Source organism: Lepisma saccharinum, chromosome 21 (assembly GCF_977018435.1).
Source record: "Lepisma saccharinum chromosome 21, izLepSacc3.1, whole genome shotgun sequence".
Lineage (NCBI taxonomy): Eukaryota > Metazoa > Arthropoda > Insecta > Zygentoma > Lepismatidae > Lepisma > Lepisma saccharinum.
Genome location: NC_139249.1, coordinates 12057038 through 12078912, shown reverse-complemented (window position 1 = coordinate 12078912; position 21875 = coordinate 12057038). Strand labels below are relative to the sequence as shown.

At 41.3% G+C, this 21875-nt stretch overlaps 1 protein-coding gene across 3 annotated transcripts in view; it reads right to left on the bottom strand.

The window, feature by feature from the left end:
* Kdm3 (Lysine demethylase 3) overlaps window positions 1–21875 on the bottom strand; it is a 444114-nt gene that overhangs the window by 91840 nt on the left and 330399 nt on the right. The gene's annotated exons all lie outside the window — the stretch shown is intronic.

The window sequence follows — 21875 nt, the reverse complement described above, 5'->3', positions numbered from 1 at the left end:
TAGCTTGCTTTTGGCAGCATTTCAACATTGCGCCACACACAGAGAGAAAAAAAAAGATAATAGCCAGAAGTTGTCCGCGGGCGCTGCTCTCGCCATCTGGTGATTGACTTCTTTTTTTTCCTCTCTCTCCTCTCAGAGCATGAGGGCGAAAGAGGAAATGCAGCTTGTCCCATTATGCTACCCAGAATGCAACGCGCCAAGAGAAGATCCCGCCCACTAACAAAACACTACATAACGCCTCACTTGCTCTTCTTATCACATACAACTATGCAAATTATTTTTTATTTTTTCGGCCCCGCCTCCGCCTCGAGCTGGTGAGTCTGCCAAGAACAAATGCGATTGTCATCTATTTCCTGTCGGTCCTAAGAGTAGAACGAGTTTGATATACCTTCAATGTGATCCGTACGATTCCAATATTCAAGTGATTTGGCTGAAGGCTTCCTGAAGCAGTTTTTTCAGTTCACTAAAAGCACAGTTGGGCTAATCCGGACCAGATCCACAGTTGGAACCATTCTCTCTCCGTTGTAAAAACGAAGTCAATGTGAACAGTACACGTGGCTTCTAAGATATCCTATTTGTTGTTTCCGTGGCAGCTGTGCAGTGGTCTTGCGCGTAGGAATAGATTGTGCAGTAGCCTACAGATGACCAATATATTCATGGGTAAAATAGCACCAGAACTAGCATTATTTCTCAGGTCATATTATTTTCTTTACACTAACTTCATTCCCACAGTGGATTAAGAATAGGTTAAGAATGCCACAGACATACAGAATAGCTTCAGAAAAGTAAAAGGTTTAAAGGAATGAATGCTAGTTGCTGTGAATGAGCGATTTTAGATATACTACGTGTAGTGATTTCTACAAATGTTCTGTACTTTAGTGCCATGTTATGTTAACAAAATCTAAATACATCATTTTCCTATGAAGCGCGAGCATGATATTGTATTTTATTATCTCTGTTCAAATGTAAACCCAAATTTTCACAATCCAGTCAGTACGTTGTGTACCTAACTGCTACTGAAGCGTGCACTTTCCGCAGCAAAGACTTGTGACAGAACCTTTCTATAGTACACACACATTATTTAATTTCAAATAAATTACATATTAAGCTGTTCTGCCCTAAATAACTACGTATTTAAAATTTGATGCGTAGAATATCATGCAAGATGTAAGCTTATAGTAACGTTAATTCTGTGCAGTTTCCTTCAGAGAAGAAGATCCACATGGCCTGGCAGCCGGAATTTAACACTAACGTTAATGAAAATGTAACTTTTAATAACTCTAGAAGTACGTTACTTAATTGAACTGCACCAAACACATGAATGCGAAAGAAGAATGGTCGAAAACACCCCAACATGGTTTGAGCACTGAAAACGTGAAGTTAAAGAGAAGAAATACACCGTAAGGAATACGCGGGTGTCTGAAACACGTTCTTTCAAATTGTTATAATCAATATAAAGAGCTATTTGCATCTGGCACACGGGAAGAAATACATACTGTAGAATGAATATATTGGGTTCAAGCGCATTTCGACAGAACTGTACCCCATGCTCTCAAGTGATGAAATCTAGATTCACGCGTTGGAACATCGTTGAACCTTGAAACCACGCCGCAATGAGGCTTACGAAGCACAAATATTGCTAACGTCACACATACTAAACATTTTCCGAAAGCTACGGTGCTAGCTGGTTCATGACCCTTGTATTGCGTTCAACTGGCAGGTAGCGATGCTGTATTCCAGATGCTGGAAAACCATATTGTGTGTGTAGGGGAGCTCTGCGAGTAATCTAGGTCGCTTACCTGCTTCACTCTGGGCCTGGTAGTAGGTCAGCTCTCAGCACCGTTATCGAAGAGTTGAGCGTGTTTGCAACCACAGCGGGGAGAGTGGGAACTTAAGCCTATCATCAACACGACAATTACGACTGGGGCTGAGCCGATACCACTTTGAAACGATACCAATAACGATAACGATGGCCACATACCGAAACCGATGCTTGAAAATTGTAACAACTGATTGATTGATATTGTTCACTTTGCTTCGCTTTACTGCCAATTTTGGTTAATCAGAAAGATGGGGATGGGTAATGATATGATGAATGGACATTCACAAAGAATGCCCAGGCCGGATTCGAAGCCAATAACCCTGAATTGTAACAATTAAAGTTGTTTACTACTGATTAATATTAATGGGTGAATATTTCACTCCAATTATAATCATCATCATTTTACTACACACTCAGAGAACTAAATGCATCATATCGATTGATGCACCAGAATGCATCGATTGATGCACCAAAGTGTGTTTTATGGCTTCTTCAAAGAATCAGATTCACGTTTGATGCATTTGGGTGCATTTCTGAATGTCGTGAAAGAAACACCAAAATGCATAATTTGTTTCAAGTGAGGATTTATTTCAGTCGAGATGCACTTCAATGCATCAGTTGATGCGTTTTGATGCACCATCAAAGTGCATCAAGGAACATGAACTGATGCATTGAAGTGCATCTCGACTGAAATAAATCCTCACTTGAAACAAATTATGCATTTTGGTGTTTCTTTCACGACATTCAGAAATGCACCCAAATGCATCAAACGTGAATCTGATTCTTTGAAGAAGCCATAAAACACACTTTGGTACACACAATGATGAAACATATTCTTTGGCTCACGCCTTTGAATTTTGCTTTGCCCCATTTTCACCGCCGTGCGGAAAGAATAAATTGGGTGCTGTTTCGAGCTTCCTTGGTCTCATCAGTTGCGAAAAGAATCGCAAGACAGTTGGTTTGTTAAAATCGGTTGTTAAGGAGATGCAAAAGGAGTCACAAACACAACAGGGCTAGTGACAATAAACAAGCAACCGAACGCATAAAAAGAAAATACTGTTCAAAAATCGCCAGCGTTGTTTCGTGCATATATCTACCTACCTCCCCTATAGGGTGTAGACTCGTCCTCTCGAGCTAATCTCGTCTTCCGCGGACAGTCAGTATCAGCTACTTGTTTCATACACTTTTTTTTCATTTCTGTGACGTACCAACCATCCAAATAGTAAACGTTATCACAAGGATGATTAATTAAGTGCAGGCAGTGCAAGACAATGATTTCTGAAACAAAAGGTCGACACTCAAAATACAAATCATCATCTTTCGTGAAAGAAATACCAGAAAAAACAACAAACAATTGTTGCTGATTGCAATATTATAATTTATGATGTGGAGAAAGCGTTTCAAAAGGGCTTTAAAGCCTGCATGTAAAGGTGTTGGTTGAGATAAGAGCACATTCCTCTTTCTCCTTCAAGATAACGAATTCATATTGCAAAGTGTTGTAAAACGGCTCTATATGTACTTAACTTTTTTCCCACACTAAGAACTAACGTTGATTAATCACTTCGACAACAGTGCAGCATAAAATATGTGTTTTTTTCTGTAAGAAATACACATCCTACACCAGCCCTGCTTTTCGGGTTAGGTAATATACCACCAAGCCATATTTTCATCTTGACGCTGGCAGTAGCATGTGACCGAAATATTATTTACAGAATGTGGGGATACAGAACGATAGAAAGGGTATTGCGGAAACATCTTTAGTTACAAACAATAGCCGACAGTTTTTGCGAACAGAAAATTGCAAAGTTTCTTCACAGTTCACTTTATGCCCATGGTCTAATCGGGTCTGGGACTGCGATTCGAAGGACTCAAATGTGTACACATGGGGAATCGAACACAAGACGTCTTGATTGGCTGTAGTTCTGTTTTGATTATTTTTTTGTCGATTTCCTACTCTGCTACTTTTGGTTAATCGCGACGACGAGGATGACTGGAGCTACAGTTCAAAGTGGGATTCGAACCACTATGTGTCTGGTCATAGGCGTAACTTGAAGGGGCCAAGGAAGGGTAATTGTCCCCGCCCCCACTCAGGTATATTACTTTTGTTAACCTCCTCGGACCTGAGGAGCAAAAAATAAAAGATTAATAATTGCGATATTTCACAACTGTAACAGTTATATAGCAAATATACAGTTATATAATCCTGGAATCCCTTTTTGTGGGACGGAAAACTTTACGAATCCATTCCGCACTTTCCACCCAGCTTAACGCCCTGTAGATCCTTGGTTTGCTTGGTAAAAGGCGCAGAAAAGAGACAAAATAATCATGAATACCAGAGCATACGACTTCGCATATATGTGTGTGGGGGGAGGGGGGTACATCAAACACACAGACACACACACACACATTCGAAAAAATGAAAACATTTCGCTGCATATTCGCTTCAGAAAGCAGTCAACACATCCGCCTTGCCTGTTCCTGGAAATTCCTCTGACGACAAGCATCCTGTTCCGACGGGGAGCAGGAAAAGAGATGAACAGATCTGCTCTCGTTCACTGCCATGGTTACGGACGACCTGTTTGCTGCATCTGCCTCACCGGATGTGACGTAAGTCCGTAACCAGAATTAACCGCATTCGAACACGTATCGTAACTCGAGGAACGCGTCACTCTCGATGACATTTCTTTACCATCGCTTTAATTGTTTGGATCGCATTCCTAAATTCAGAAGTAGCCAATGTTATCCCCAAAGCAACTACACGATTTCATATAAATCCAAAATGGCAGCGTTGCTTTTGCCGGAACCACTAGCCTTCGTGGCTGATGATAATTTGAATATACATACGAGTGTTCGAGGTGTAGCTTAGCTTATCATTGAGCAACATTTTGTGTACAGCATGACAAATTAAAAACAAGTGCGAAAGGCTCGACGGTCTGAAATATAAGTGGTTTCATTTGCTTCATTTTGCTTCGCTTTTTGTGCCACTTTTGGCTAATTTGCGAAGATTGGGATGAGTGATGACAGAATGAAATTGATGAATGGACACTCACAAACATACATGCCCAGGCCAGGATTCGAACCCCGGACCCCTGGCGTCGTAGGGCGATGTGCTAACCACTCCGCCACAGGGGCCGGCGATATACAGGTGGAGGTTGGGAAGTGTGAGAATGATGCAAGGTCCTGCTGACGTCACCTTTCAGAAGAACGATGTTTTTCAAGTAGTTCGTTTAACGGAGTTTCAAGGACTAACAGTTCACGCAATCACAATTACCCACAAAGGATCGTGACATCCATTTCACTTTACCATTTACGCACCCCAACTTACACTGGTCACAATTCAGTTTTAGTATGTTAAGATAGTAGGACATGGCATTTAGGTAATGGTGATTATTTTATTGTATACTGATGAATATTCTTGTCCTTGCAAATGTTACGGTCTTCATCCACATAGATCGTTTCATTTCAACAACAGTGCGAAAGCGGTGACCTTCAGTGAAGCACTCAAACCTTCCTTAACCTCTCTTCCACAAAGTACAGACTGGGTGCCTTGGCTCTCTGCTAGTATAATCCTCTGTGGGAGTGTTTTCTGTTGGCCACAGGTTTATTAAAATTTGCAAGCTAGAGGGCCTGAGGAGCAAAGTAATAGAGATTAATATTTGTAATTTCGCAAACACCAGTTATTTAGCAAATATTCCTGGACGCTGTTTTTATGGGATGGAAAACTTTTTGAGTATCTTCCCCCAAAGTTTAGCTCCAGGTTTGATTGTACCCCTCAAAATTAGGCCGTTTGATTCTGCATCATCAAAATTAGGCCCAGTTTGATTCTGTCCCCTCAAAATTAGGTCCCAAGTTACGCCCATGGCCATATTTCATTAATTGATTCATTGATTTGCTTTGATGTATACTTCGCTTCTTCTCTTGCCTAATTTGCGAAGTAAGGGATGAGTGATGATATGATGAATGGACACTCACAGACATACATACCAGGCCGGGATTCGAACCCGGGACCTCTTGGCCATATTTGAGATTGTCCCTTCAACGACCTCATGCTATCACCCACTTATTCCCATCGTCACGATTAGACAAAGGTGGAAGAAAAGCGACGTAAAATATTAAAAATCAAATCTAATTGTTCCAATAACATATACGAAATTGTCACTACGATTAGAACGAAAATATTTTTAGCACGACGAAGCCCTTTCTCCACAAAGAAAAGTTGGTTATGTCGCCGCCTTGTAATCAAGAGTCACAAGTTCGATACCTGGTGGAGACACACAGTTGTCGCGTTTCACTTTAAACTGTATGTCCAGTCCCGATTAGCCTTTCTGTGTATAAAGTGGACTTAACCCCCCCCCAAAAAAAACTCTACAAAATGCCACCAGCATCTTAAATTTTGGTGATAATATATGGAGAAAAATCAGCAACTAAAGCAATTATTAGGCGGGGTCCTGGTGGGTTGAGAAAATGCATGCCCTCTCCTACTCGCACTAACACTCGTCCATGCACAAACACAATGACAGAAGTTTCTAGCTCAATGTTGAATATCCCTTTCTCGAAGGAGAATGTACAGCAGAGAAGCCCCATCGGAATGTGTGTCATGTGAGTAACGAGATAATACAAACCAACTGAAGCGTGTACCCAAGGCTTCCTGGTCTTTGTTCCACCTTCCCAGACAAGGCATTCACCTCCGGCGCGAACTCTCCTTCGGGAGATCACGAAGTTATCCATCAAGTACCCCGCGTCGGCGTGAGGAAAGATCGGCAAGTCAGACCACTAGGAAATAGGGATGGACAATATCGGAAATTTGATATCGCGATACATGGTCACAGACGATACGATACGATATTTTTTCTGTATCGCGATATATCGCAAATATCGTGACGATATTTCGCTGACACGACATACATCGCCAAATATCGTGACGATATGTCACTGACACGATATGTCTCGCTAAAATATCGTGACGATACAGGATACAATATCGTGACGATACAGGATACATTATCGTTAAAATATCGTGACGATATATCACTGACACGATATATATATATATATATATATATATATATATATATATATATATTGCTAAAATATCGTGACGACATATCGCCAAATATCGTGACGATATATCACTGATACGATATATATCGCTAAAACATCGTGACGATATATCGTTAACACGATATATATATATATATATTGCTAAAATATCGTGACGATATATCGCCAACACGATATATATATTGCTAAAATATCGTGACGATATATCACTGACACGATATATATCACTAAAACATCGTGACGATATATCGCCAACAAGATATATATCGCCAAATATCGTGACGATATATCGCTAACACGATATATATATTGCTAAAATATCGTGACGACATATCGCAAACACGATATCTATTGCCAAATATCGTGACGATATATCTTCTATAGTTGATATCGCGTGGTTGATATTTTTTCAATATCGCGATATATTGTCTGATCCGGACAGTTTTATCTTATCGGTTTCACGGGCTATCCACATGTTCTTTATTTGTCTTATTCGTATTTCACTCTAGGGATTTTCTACAAATCCATAATCAAATTGGCACTATTATCCGTTATCCGGATATGTGACCATCCCTAGGCAATAGTAAGAACACAACTGTATATTCAATGAGATATGTGTTGGTAGGTTATGCTTGAAATCAAATTGTGTATGACCAGGATAAGGGAGATTGAGTTGGTGTTTTAAGTCCACTTTATGCACAGTAAAGCTAACCTGGACCGGACCTACAGTTTAAAGTGTGGTCCGAACTACTATGTGCCTCCTCCAGGTATCGAACTCGGGATCCCTTGATTACAAGGCGATAAGAGAGAAAGCCGGCCGTGGCGGAGTGATTAGCTCATCGCGCTACAACGCCAGAGGTTCGGGTTCGAATCCTGGCCTGGGCATGGATGTTTGCGAGTGTCTATTCATCAATTTCATCATATCATCACTCATCCCCATCTTCGCAAATTAGGCAAAAGTGGCACAAAAAGCGAAGTAAAATAAAGCAAATCAAAGATAAGAGAGAAACATTTGCGGGGAAACATTTGTCGTCGAATTTCAAGCGAACGACATATACCAAAAAACGAACATAGCGGTCTCACTCGTACATATAAAGGAACGAAATCTAAACTTGGCTCGCTTTGCAAGAACCGAACGCGTCACCCTGAAAAGATACGAATCAGTTCCAGGGAAACTACACGAGGATATCAAAAACAACATGGTTGAACAGGCTTTAGACTTTTGATTAGTTGACTACAGACAACTTCTTGAACGAGACGAGACAGTTTTCTAGGGACAAGAATAACAAAACATTCCAGGAAAGAAGTAGTGTCACCTTGGATTGAATTTTGACCCCCAACCGCTTTGGTAGGCACTCCAGCTTCCACGGATGCCAGGGAAAATTTTCACCGAGTTCCCATCCCTCGGCTCCTAGTTTATGGCTCTCGCTGGGAAAGCGATTCTTTGTTTTCCCACGGAGGATATAATTTCGAATCAAACCGAGCTTTTGGCAGCCGAGGAAGAGCGGTATCAAAAAAAGACACGGTCGAAGGCCACCTTCCCCTGCGAGGAAAAAATACCTACGCCTGAATTCTTTAAAACAATGCCCCTTCCAACCTGGGTGCATTGCGTATCATCCCTTGGCTTGTTGTGCAATGTCTTGTTGCATAGATTTCGACTGGAGGAGAATTTCTTGATTTCTCTCGATTGATTACCGTTGTTACTGTTCAATAAAACACGCCCTTGGTGTTCTTTTTTGGCAGACGAGTAAGGTAATGGTTTCAAACGCAGGAGACTCGGGTGATGCGTGATCTACGATCGGATTTTTTCCGGGCTTGTCCCCGCATAAAACGGCCCTGGGACTCGCCCAGCCTCAAATCAATGGGTACCCGGAGCAACCCTGGGGGGTGAAGGCGGCCGGAGCGTGGTGCTGTTTACATCACCTGCAAAATGGCCGTCCAGGGGTCCCGGGTTCGAATCCTGGCCTGGGCATGGATGTTTGTGAGTGTCCATTCATCAATTTTATCATATCATCACTCATTCCCCATCTTCGCAAATTAGCCAAAAGTGGCACAAGAAGCAAGCAAAGTAAAATCAATCAATCAATCAACACAAAATGGCCGAGATCAAGAACGTGTATGGCCCTACACCTATATCCCCTAAATGTGTGGCACGGTGATATGTGCCCGAGGAACTTTACCTTACACACATTTAGGTGGTAAATTTGAATTGACATCAATTTTGTTATTTAGCGTTGACTTTGTGTCACTTTTGGCTAATCGCGACCATGAAGATGAATGATGAAACTGATACTGCCACACCCATGCCCAAACCCGGGATTCGAACCCGGAACCACTGGCGTCGTAGCGTGCTGTGCTAAACACTCCGCCACGGAAAGCGGCTACATCAAATCTGTTTGAAATGATCGTGCATGATCTTCTCAATTGAAGCATTTTCTGCGCATCACACGGAGCTACAACTGATAATGCATTTCTGCGCGCATTTTGATGCACCAAAGTACATGATTTGTCAGTTCATGCAATTAAATGTGTTCCTGGAATGTGTTTGTGTCCAATAACACATTTTGAATCCCGTGTTTTGTGTATCTACTAACCATAAGATGCCTCACTGTATCACTTCTCTAGTTACATGGTACATGCGACTACCGTCTAGGTGACGGGGAAGAAACACGTCACGTGATTGATTACAGTCGCACCCAGCATGCGATAACACGAACCGATTCTACCAATCTTTCTCCTAGTCACGTCGCATTCCCAACTAATCAATGGGTATGTCAATAAGCACACCATTCAGCGAATTCCAAGCTGCAGTAACCGTGCGACACTTAACCACACGAACAATACCAACTCCACTTCCTCACTGGCTATAAAGCCAAAGACATCAGCCGTGTGAAAACAGTCCATAAATCGCACGTGGTATTTAAGGAACAATCGTCCAGGAGATCCAGTACTAAAATCCAAAAAGGAAAAAAAAAAGTTATGTGCTTCTGGATGAGCACTTAAAAACTTTCAAAAATAAACAACATGCTTCGCATAGCATGGAGGCCAATCTGACTCGAGAATACATTACGACACGTGATCCTATAAAAGCACAATGTCATCTCAAGATTATGGAAAGGGTTATCAACAATGGAGCATAATAAAAGTGCACGGCTGTTCTACATGTCGTGTTTATGCCTCCCAAGGTTACCTCAGCATGAAAAAAGGGTAATGAATGCGATAGCAGTGGAAAGAGAAATACAAAGATGCATTGTTTTCTATAACCTGCGAGGGAATGTAGATCAAATGTATCTTAAAATAAAAGAAGTAAATTAATTTTTGTTTGTCATTCACACCGTTTTTGTAAGAGTGACTTGCCCTTTCCATGAACCGGTAAAAAATGTGATTTTGACACAAAACGGGTCGCTAACTTAGCCATCCAACATCTATTATTTTAAATATTGAACCAGGTGGAATTTGATAAGATAATGCACGGTTTACAAGCGGTAACGAAGGAATATTTAAACTTTCCCAAGTTTCATTTGATAATCTGCTAGTGAAAAGATTATTATCGTAAGAAGGTGAATTATACAATGCTAAAATTTCTCCGTTATTTACATCGGGAAGATAGTTAACTCTTTTTTTATTTAATATTCAATAATTTTTGTTATTTGGATCCATTTTTAGTGATTAAAGAGAAAGTATTGATTACTATGAAAGCGAACATCCCCACAGTCTGCCATTAATAAGCAAGCATTCCTGCATTTTAATCTCAAACCTGATGGAATAACTAGCAGGATCATTTTTAGCAAATAGTATTCAAAACTTTTGTGCACAGGTTTCTACACGATTCCCTGAATTTACAACTATATTAAAGAGCATTTGTATCAAACATCAACTTATTTCCAATGCAATGACATATTCACTGTGAAATAACATGAAACTGCTGACTTAGATCCAAGGTTCATTTGTATTTTCCGAAGCATACGAATCCCTATTTCCTATGAAGTGATTTAACGTCGCTTTTCCTCCACTTTGGGTAATCGAGACGATGAAGATGAATGATGAAATAAGAGGGACACTCACAAAAGACACCCATGCCGGGATTTGAATCCGGGAACTTCCGTTTCGAGCTCAAAAGTGGAACACTTGACCTGTCGCTGAAGCAAGCTACCAAGAAGGTGCTTCGGAAGAAAGGTTTATACGCAAGGAACGTCGCACATCTAAAGCAATATCAATCAAAGTCCACGACTGCAAGTGAAAACACTGAGGTGACTTCTTTTCTGATGCGACACTGTCGTAACCCAGTTCTTGGTTAATCTTATCGGATGTCTACTGACAGCCAAGGCAAATCATTCGGTGCGATCGTCCTTGGTCATACACATAAAATTCACGCAGAGTGCTTGTCCGTCAGTTTTAAGTAGATCTTAAAACCATGCGTAGTTGTCAGCACATCGAGGTCTTCCAGTTTACACGTGAGAATTAAGAGTAAGGGGGAAATGCTCTAAGATGGCGGACGAGTTGTGTGCAGTGTCACGGATTCTGCTCTGCCGCGTTCGGAAACATGGAAAACGTGCCGCCATTCTCGACAGTTTTATGCCTGCATGGTATGGAGTTGCATGACCTGCACGATGCTGCAGTCGTGGACATATCTGTGCGCCTCCTATTAGAATAATCCCGCAAGCAATCAGCCGTAGACGGGGTGGGACGAGAACACGGCTGGCAGGCGGGATTGAAATATGACCATGACTGCCGTGCTCCATTTGACTTTCAAATCAACTCCGAGAGACCAGTTTTCAGAAGACAAGAAGAGGGGGGGGGGGAGAATAGTAAGTATACCCGGGCAATTAAGCATTTCTCCAGGCTCTGCGAAGGAATGTTCCGTTGTGTCAACTGGCACCTGAATTACCTACATGAAACATGGTCGTTGCAATTGACTTTACTGAAACATTCACTAGCAAGCTAATACAATACGTGCAGTGGCGTCCGAAGGGGGTTGGTGGGGGTTATAAGCCCCCTTTTTCATCCAGTTACTAAAAAAAAGAACATCAAAGGTAGGAAAATATGGCAAATTGAGGACAGACTACACAAAAAAATTACACATAACCCTTGCTTTTCGAAAATCCTGGGCACGCCACTAAATACGTGTACGCCTAAATTTAGGTTTTGCGTATACGTACGTCTTGTTACGTTGGTTTATGGGCAAGGCGGCTATAACGCTGACCGAGACCAACAGTGTGTGGAAACTTAGCTACACACAAGTATACAATACTTAAATGTGCAGGGGCACCGACTTGTCAACATTATTGGGGAGGGGCTCTAATCACTGAAACAAATTAATCAATGACCCACTCCCTCTCTTTTTTTAAGTTTTGGCCTCAGTGTTCGGAATCTCGTAAAAGCCCATGAATATTAAATTAAAATTTTCATTTACAGTTCGAATGCAAAATGTCAATTGTTCACGGATGGATATGTCACTAGTTTCGTGAAATTTAATAGCAAAATATTCCCGACTTTTAATATCTGCTACCACGGACCGCAAAACAGATCTCCCTAATATATCAATGATTTCATTCTGAATGTCACGTGAGAGCCATTTGTAGCCCGAACGTCCCATCCACTCTCCTAGTTCATGCACCTCATCTTTTGAAACTCTTTTTAGTAAGAATGTTACCAATACTCATAATTATATACTTAGTATATAGTAATAAGTCTAGTGTTTTGCTGTCTCTGGTCATAGCCCCCCCCCCCCCCAGTTGATGGTCTAGAACATATCAAATGTGTATTTCGAGTTAAGTTCATGTGGCACAATTCAGAGTAAACTTTACAAGAGAAGCAAAATAATACATTAGATTCTCTTAAGCGAAATTATTTGGCGGGCTCTGCCCCATGAAGTCGGCTCCTATGAAAGTGTGTCATACTGTAAAAACCGTGAGCTAACTTGTCACAGTATCTCCCATCTTCTCCAATTGCAATTGTATCATGGTCTGTAGCATTTGAAGGGTAATAAGTCAATTTTTCTTGTCGTAATAGTGAGGTAGTGGAGTCATTCGATCCAAGATGAAGGAAGGCATCCTTTCACACATTTCAGACTCTCATTCTTCAAACCACGTGTTCTTGTACATTTTCATTTACATGTCCAGTAACGTTTGGAATTGCCATTGACTTTTTCTTGACTTTGACGACCTGCCCCGTCCCCTTTCCACCCGTCATTTATATGTAGTTGCCATGCGGTGCAGCTTTGTTGAAAGCGTACAGTTAGGAAATAAAGCGCTATCTAAAAGCCATCCCGGTATAGTCGTTATGGTACTTTCTCCAAGTCAATGATCCGTCATTTGATATTTGCGTTCTCTGTCACCCGCATCAGTAACAATTCACACTCAAAAATACCTGCATCCCCCCTTCTGTTGTTACAACACACGAAGAAACCGGTTCAGAAATATCGGCTTCGCGTGAAAGGCGCACAGAAATAGCAGCAGCAACCGAATCTGCAAGCCACGAATGATATTTCGATTAATTTATTGATTTCAGTGGCGTATCCTGAGTCTAAGACCTGGATTAGCTTACTATGGCACCTGGGCCCAGGCTATGGAGGAAGGGAGAAGAATAGGCACATTCTCGACGTCTTCAAGAAAGCAAAGTTGACATCCCAACGGTAGTCAGGTTGCAAACTTATAAAAAATCAGGTTGCCAACTCCTAAGAATTCGGGTTGCCAACTCCTAAAAATTCAGGTTGCCAACTCCTAAAAATTCAGGTTGCCAACTCCTAAAAATTCAGGTTGCCAACTCCTAAAAATTCAGGTTGTTTTTTTATAAATCACGTAAATTCACAGTTTCTAATCGATTGTTCTTCAGTATTTTACTTTCTAGGCTTCAGGCTTCGCAGATAGTCTAGCTCGCCTGGAATATACGCTCCTCATTGATTTGATTATTTTACTATGCTCACTTTTGGCTAACCGCGAAGATGAAGATGGGTGCCATGCAATCGACGAAGGGGCACTCGCAAAGAACACCCATGTCCAGACTGGGATTCGAACCCGGTACCTCTTGGCGTCGTAGGGCGTTGTGTAAACCAGTCCGCCGCGGTGGTCGGCTGAAATGATATTTCGACACTGTGCAGTTGCAAAAACATGCTTGCCTTGTAATCAAGGGGTCCCGGGTTCTATGCCCCGGTGGAGGCATACCGTGATTCGGATGCTACTGCAGGTCCAATTAGCTTATCTGAGCATAAAGTGGGCTTGAAAACTAACTTTACTGCAGGGCAACAGTGTGGAATTCAGTGATGTGCCGTACACTATAAGTTTACGTCTACATGTATTGTCCACACGTAATCTACCGTAGATTACATTGGGTTGTAGTTTACATAGACTACGCAGACAATCTAAAGTGCATTAAAATTAATTTTCAAGGCTTTCATGAAAGGAAAGTGACAATTTCAACTATATTGGTTCCTAACGAACTGAAAAAAATTCTATTTACAACAAAATTTCTCTTCTCTTCTATCATCAACTATGGAAGAAGATAAATAGTATGCAAAAAAAAAAAAAAAAAACAGATGGCAGTCGTGAGGCAAAATTAGTCTTTTCCCCATAAAACACTAGAATATTTCCTATATTAGGTTTCTTCCTAGGTGAGAAATTGTTCGAATTTGGAAGAAAGAGTATGAAAAGTTCTTCTCACACATCAGCAACTGATACGCAGTATAATTTTATTTTAATTTCACGGCACCCTTTGCTGAGTTATCACCTTTCGCCATGTTGTTTACATAGATTACGTCATCTACGTGTATAAAATAGTCTACGTGTAGAATGTAGACTATCGTTGTTTACGCGTAGACGCGCATCACTGGTGGAATTACAACGAAGTGAGAGAGAATCCGTTAATATCTCGTTCAGGGATTCACGTATTTCGCTACATTCTTTAGACGTAGGAAGCAGCGTTCGGAAAGATGGAAAACTCATGACATTATATAAAAATTTACATCTGATAACGACAGTCATTCTACTACGGAGGGGGAGGGGATTACAAAAAATACAAAAGTTCCCCCCGTAACGATTATCCGAAAGTTGTCCTGCATACTTCACGCCCCCCTGAGTCAACATTTCTCATCTGCAGGGTGGTTCAGCTGCCGATCGATACTCTGATAATGCGGTTCTCGTTGAGGGTGGAGGGGAAAGCGAATTGTTGGGTCATTCACGCTGTCCTTTCAACTCTCGCACATTCCTCTTCGTCTGCCATCGACTCCTTCCACATCACCGCACGATCAATGGGACGGGGTGGAAGCAGTGTTGGGAACTCCACGAGTCTTAAAAGACTACTTCAGAAACAAAAAAAGATGGCATTAGTATTCGGCTGGCACGGGCGACACGTTTTAGCGACGGGAGTCGTGCGCTGATCGTGGTTCTCTGGAAATGCTAAAAAGTGTTTACAGGCTTATTCCGAACAGTTTGTGTGTGTGTTTTAAAGGGAGGATATCGAAATTCAGTTCAGGCAAACTGTATGCCAAAGGCTTTGGTTTGGTTTGAGTTGGTGTTTTAAGTCCACTTTATGCACAGTAAGGCTAATCGGGACTGGACCTACAGTTTAAAGTGGGATCCGAACCACTTGTGCCTCCACCGGGTATCGAACCCGGGACCCCTTGATTACAAGGCAATGACGCTACCACTGCGCCAAGTATGCCAAAGGCATGCAACGTTTTGTAAGCATCGAAGAATAAAGTACTTGCATTTGGTTTGTGCACACAAAAACAGCTCCCGAGCAAGATAACTTACGACCTTTCTTCTACGAATGAAAGAGAAAAACTGAAAAAAAAATCAGGTTGCCAACTTGTTTTCTGCCGACTACGTGTCATATGGACTTTTATGTTTTTATGTTTAAATTTTCCGGGGGGAGAGTTTTTGTTATAACAAACAAAAGATAAGCAATTACTTTTAATTTCAAATATACTTTAGTAAGAATAATATCGAAAACACACACAAATTAGTGTAGTTGTGAGTGTTCAATGCTTTTTCTCTCTCAAGAGATCATTAACAATAAAAGTAAAACAAGAAAATAATAACTTTGAAATCTAATTGATTTATATTAACATAAAGCACAAACTAAACAACTTACACATAATAAAACCACTTGATCTATTTCATAACTTATTAACATCTTTACCAGTTAGTAAAGGAATTAGATGCTTTACAATATCCGATATGTATAAAAGTAACAAATTAATTTCCTTTATGTGATTAATAATAATAGTAATAATAATATATTTTAATTGAGTAATTTATTTTTACTTTTAATAACACTACAAATATGTATATCGTATAATTTACACATAGTATGTATGTGGTGGACTGAGTTTGTGCATGAATAACTTTCTCCCCCCCCCAGTTTTCAATGATTTCGCACCCCTGTCGCAGCCGCACTAAACCTGGACTAGCTACTCTACTCACCTATGCATCTAACAGCAGGAATGAACACACTTAATCTGCATACCCTATTCACATGTTTACTTCTATTAGATTCATAGGTGAGTAGGTTAGGCAGCCAGGTTTGGAGCTGTTCAGTCGTTCGTATCCTAATTGTGCAAAGCAGTGAATACTGGAGAAATCTGCTGGGAAAGAAAGGGTATCTTTACTGGATAAATGGGCAAAATACAGACAAAAGCATCGGCAGAGGTTAACAATTCCATTGGCTGCTTGTTTCTGATGCCTCCTTTTATTGGCGCCTTCCAAAAGAACAACTTGGGGTCCAAACTCAGGCGTTGGAACTGTCGCAAGCGTGTCTTATTGTATTTAGCAGCGCATTATGGCTAAATATTGCTGCTTGTGACTGTTCTCCACTACAGCACAAGTCAATGTATCGTATGTTTTGAATTTTAATTGAAGACTTATCCATCTTAATAAATAATGATTGTAATAATTCTCCATAAATACACGTGTACATGAATGAGGCGATTTTTCTGAAGAATGGGGGGAGGGGGAACTTTTCACAGACAAACATTGGTTATCGTCACTGCTGCAAAAACACCGTAGCCAGGTCAAGAAGACAGAACCCTGCAAGGCAATGACGACGACACACAGTGCAACCTGATTCACGTGTTAATCGCCTGCTGTTTGAGTAACAACCTCTTAACACGGACCGAAGCAGGAGGAAATCTGTTCTCAAGGTTAACGAGTGGCCGGGTCTCCCAGGCATTGTTAAAACAAGACTTTTTATCCACGATACTTCTGCTATGCGTTTTAACCCACATTATTCCAAGGACAAAGCTTCCACAAAACTTCATCAACGTGTAGAAATAAACCGTTGACCTTTCATTCCCTCCCCTCCCCCCTTCGCTCGTGGTTGATCACCTAGCATGTCAATTACACCGGGCACGCAACGTCGAAACCGGTTCCAGCCCACATAAATTCACTGGGCGGGGGGGAATGTACAAGTCAGGGATACGATAAGCAATCCTTAACTGCCGCCCTGTTCTTTTTCCCCTCCAGGTACTCTTCCTTTATAAATATTCAAACTTTTTCTTTTAAACTTCGTCCCTAACCATTTTTCAGTAACCCCCATTGTGTCCGCCAGCCGACTTCGATGTCTCGCGCATACGTTCTTCGAACATTTATTTCCACATCCTGAAAATGTCGCCTTACTCTGAAAGAACAACTACCAATACAATGAAACTTAGGAAAACGTCCATTTTGCGCGCCATCAGGAGAATATTCACAAACTGTTGGTATTTCTGTATCCATTTGTCCCATTGTACGTCTATTTTCTGGTTATCCAGGAAAATCACGCCCATGAGAATAGAATAATGAATTGAACAAATGTAATGGAAACGTACACGTCTTACGTGCTTGAAGAATTGGGTGTCATTATTATTGCTATTATGTTTTAAAGAAATTATTATGGGTAAGTTATCGTTCAGTAACTTTGTAGACGCACTTCTGATCGTGTGCAGGAGGGTTTTGAAAATTATATTTGTGATGCGTTACGTCAAAACTAGCCAGTATGTCGTTACTAACAGAGACCCAATCAACATAGCTCATCAGGATATGGTTCTACCTGAATGTACCACCCCAGGAGAATGGCTTCGTTGGAGTTCCGGAACAAAACGATGCTTCTGAAATTATATGTGGTGTCAGACTTGTTATTTCAGCTGTTCGTAGTCCTATTTCAAGACTTGTTTTGCTGAAATATGTGTATTTAATGCACACACACAAAGGCGGCGAGAGGGGGCAGTTGCTCCCCCACTTTTCGCCATTTTGGCCCCGGCACGATGCTAAATCTTATGTACAAAGGGAAATATCGCCACCACTGCACACACATGTTATATAAGTGGATGTTTCACGTGTTCAGTGAACAATAACTGAAGACGTGCCGTGCCATGCCTGCTGCTATTATCATCCTACGAGTACAAAGTGTAAATGTTTCTTCAGTTGAGGTACTACTTAGCTGTTGTCTACTAAACTTGTAAGGTTACAACTGAGCTCGAGCACCCAGCCTACCCACAGTATCAACAAAGAAAAAACAATTAAAAATATAGCTTATATTGAAAGATTCGTAGTTTGCATTTCCGATTAAATGATTATTGTATATTGTAATGATCTTACCTCGTCAGAAAACTCAATTCAGCACAAACGTCCGTGAAACAATTAAATCGACATTGTGTGGCATATTCTGATTTTGTTGATTTGTTGAATAGCGCCTTAGGCTTCAGCCCTCTATGCTACACCTCGCTACGGGCCTGGCACCCAGTTATTGTTGGTAATTGCACTGTAAAATGAGAACAAAGCAGCACGTTTCTTGATCACGGCTCGCCACCTTCAAGGAAGGGAGATGACGCACCCCCCCCCCCTTTCAACATTTTTTGGTTTGGTCTCCGCAAGAGTGAAAGTGCTTCTTTTTCCGCTCGCACGCCCAGGCGAAAGTGGCCACGTATACACCTCCTGCATCGCCACGGCCACAAAATTTTTATGCACCATTAAACCGGCGTCGATATGGCTATTTTCAGAGCTCTAAGTATCGCTTGCCGCCTCGTCGTTTCACAACAGCAAATCTTCTTTCTTGCCCAAAGCGTTCAGTTCTTGGAATCGCAGCCCCCCCTTTTCCTCCTCTTGCAGTTGGGAAAAAGAACCAAGAACGAATTAGGTGAGGAGGTCAGTGACATTTGGCAAGCTTCTGCACTGCATGTTCATCGCCAGACTGGCTCGAGTACGAAAAAAGGGCGGGGGGTGTGGGGGGGGGGACGCTACATACTTTGGATTGCGGTAGACGCCATGTTCGCTTCAGGCGAGTTTCCCTCTCAGAATAGTACTTCGCAAGAGGTTAACATTAAGTTTTCGCCAGAAATTCGATACTCGCGACCACAACTATGTCAAGTGGATAAAAAAATTACTGGTTTATTTGTTCTTAAGTCCACTTTATGCACAGAAAGGCTAATCGGCACTGGACTTACAGTTTAAAGTGGGATCCGAACCACTATGTGCCTCCATCGGGTATCGAACCCGGGACCCCTTGATTACAAGACGACGACGTCACCACTGCGTCATCGGGAGGTGAAAACTTTTACTTATAAATCTTTAAAATAAGCGAGTTATAGTAGATGAGCAACACACAGGAGATGTACTAGGTAGACATTTTCAGCGAAAAATGCAGGCTCGACCAGGCCTGGCCTCGCCTGATTTTTCGCTTTCGCTTTTTTACCTGCGTGGAATAGTCTCTGCCAGTGCTACCGCAACAGGATTTGTTGAATTTGAAACACAGTAGACTTCGACGTTAGCGATAGCGAAAAATCAGAGGCGCCAGGCCGGCTCGGTAGCTCAGTGGTTAGAGCAATGGCACGGAATGCCAGAGACACGGATTCGAGTCCTGTTCGAGCCTGCATTTTACTGTATAACAGTGTAAGGACAACAAAAATTGCTCTTTTTTGGGCATCTGTTTAACAAATTTACAATTAGCTCTTAAAGTCGCGATTATAATAAACAAACAATAACGTAAAAATACAAACAAGGACGCACACATCGGCACGACTTTTTTTTTAAAAAAAAATGCTTACACGACTTGATACTGGATATACTGCAACGCAATGAGGTTTACATTAGATAGTGGAAACCTACAGGCCGCACATGTAATTTGGTCGCAAATGGAACTTTTGAATGTCAGAGACAAGCACTATAAAATTCACGACACACATACATGGAAACAAAAATTAAAAAAGAACACAAATGCATACCTAGTTAGTCACATCAAAGGTCTGTTATTTGGAAATGTAGTAAAAGAGGAGTTCAGTGACCTTGCAAACTGCGTCTGTTATTTTCATGTAAAATGTCCTTCTCAGCCTACAAATTAGCTCTGTAGACAAAAACAAGACAACATTGTCGCGCAAACTGTATTTTTCGTCTAAATCTACTCTGAAATACTTCCGTAGAAGCATTTCAACGTTAACTGTAACATGTTGAACGGTCAACTTTATAATTTTGTTCTTATATTTATTGTTCGCAGATTTGAAGCATGTGAAGAGATTCTCGACACATGGCCTTGAATTGGTGGCGCTAGTGTCGACTGCGTTACCCTCGGAGGAGTACAGGGGGCTCTTGGGAAGACATGCCTTGAGTTACCTAATCTACAACGTGCTGCGTATGATACGGAAATGTCGCTACAAAATTCATCATATACAATTTGGGAAGAAAAAAAACATATCTGGGTAGTATCATAGATTAAATGTTTTCGTATTATACTGTTCTTTATAGTACTTCATATACTACAGAACTGGCACTTCTTGCTAATCATGAAGATGAGGGATATGATGAAACTAATGGAGACACGTTCCCAGAGAACACCCATGCCCTGACTGGAATTCGAACCCGAGACCCTGGCGTCGTAGAGGGCTGCGTTAACCACTCCGCTACTATCAGATTGTCCTTATAACGGCAGGGTAAACGTTGGTGTTGTCAAAGACGAGAGGGGAGTTGGGTCGCATATTTCTGATGTTATAGGTAACCTGATAGCATAGTTAACCATTTTCATGTCATGGAATCTTCCATAAATATTTTCCAAGATTTTAGCAGTTTCAATGGCGCACGAAGTAGAGGTCGGTTGCCAAATTCAGGATTCCCAGTCACTTCAAACGAAAAAACAACAAAACAAGTGTGAAAATGCATTATAATCTACCACACGACCCCAACAGAAAGTTTAAGCAGGGAAGAATAATCTGTCTGCCCACCTGACCACGGCGCGTGCTAAATTTAGCGCTTAGTTTGCACCGAACAAAATGTCTCCTGCACATGTACTAAAATACTTGGCCGCAACTCAAATGGAGGTCAACCTTGAGATCCCCTATCAGGGAGGGAGGTTTCGTCCTGGCAGCCACGTCGCCTGGATCGACGCCAAGGATAAGCCCTTCCTTTCTCAGAAGAATGGACGTGACGGAGGGAGAAAAAAAAACAGTCTGAGAGGGGGGGGATACTTGTAAGCTCGCCCACAAAGACACATTTGCGACAAAATGTCCATCGACGCTTGCAATCAATTTTCGTGTTTACGTTTGCACGGAATTAAATTGTGTTGGATTCTGGCATAATCTGAGTTTTTAAAGTACTTCTTGGGAGACGAGAACGGACGAGAACGAGACAATGTCCATTCGAGACTTTGGTATGAGTCTTTCTTCAGAATTCACCTCTCCTTTTGAAAAACCATTATGATATTCCAAAATCCAAAAAATTACATCTCTTTAGAATTCCTTCTAAAGCATTCATGTGAATCTTCATATGGTGTGCTTCCCCTGTTGTCTAGATATTATTTATAGTTTAGTAGTTTTAATTATATTTTATTTACTTGTATATGGTTCATGAAAACAGCACTATAGAAAAATAAATTTGAAGGTTAACAGACTGATAGAATTTCCTACCTATGAATCTGGGAGTTCTGAATCAAAGTTAGTGGAATACTACTTGATGAGGTAATTTTACAGATAGGCTTTAGACTTTAGAAACACATGTAATCTATACTCGTAAGCTAAAGATACCCCCCCCCC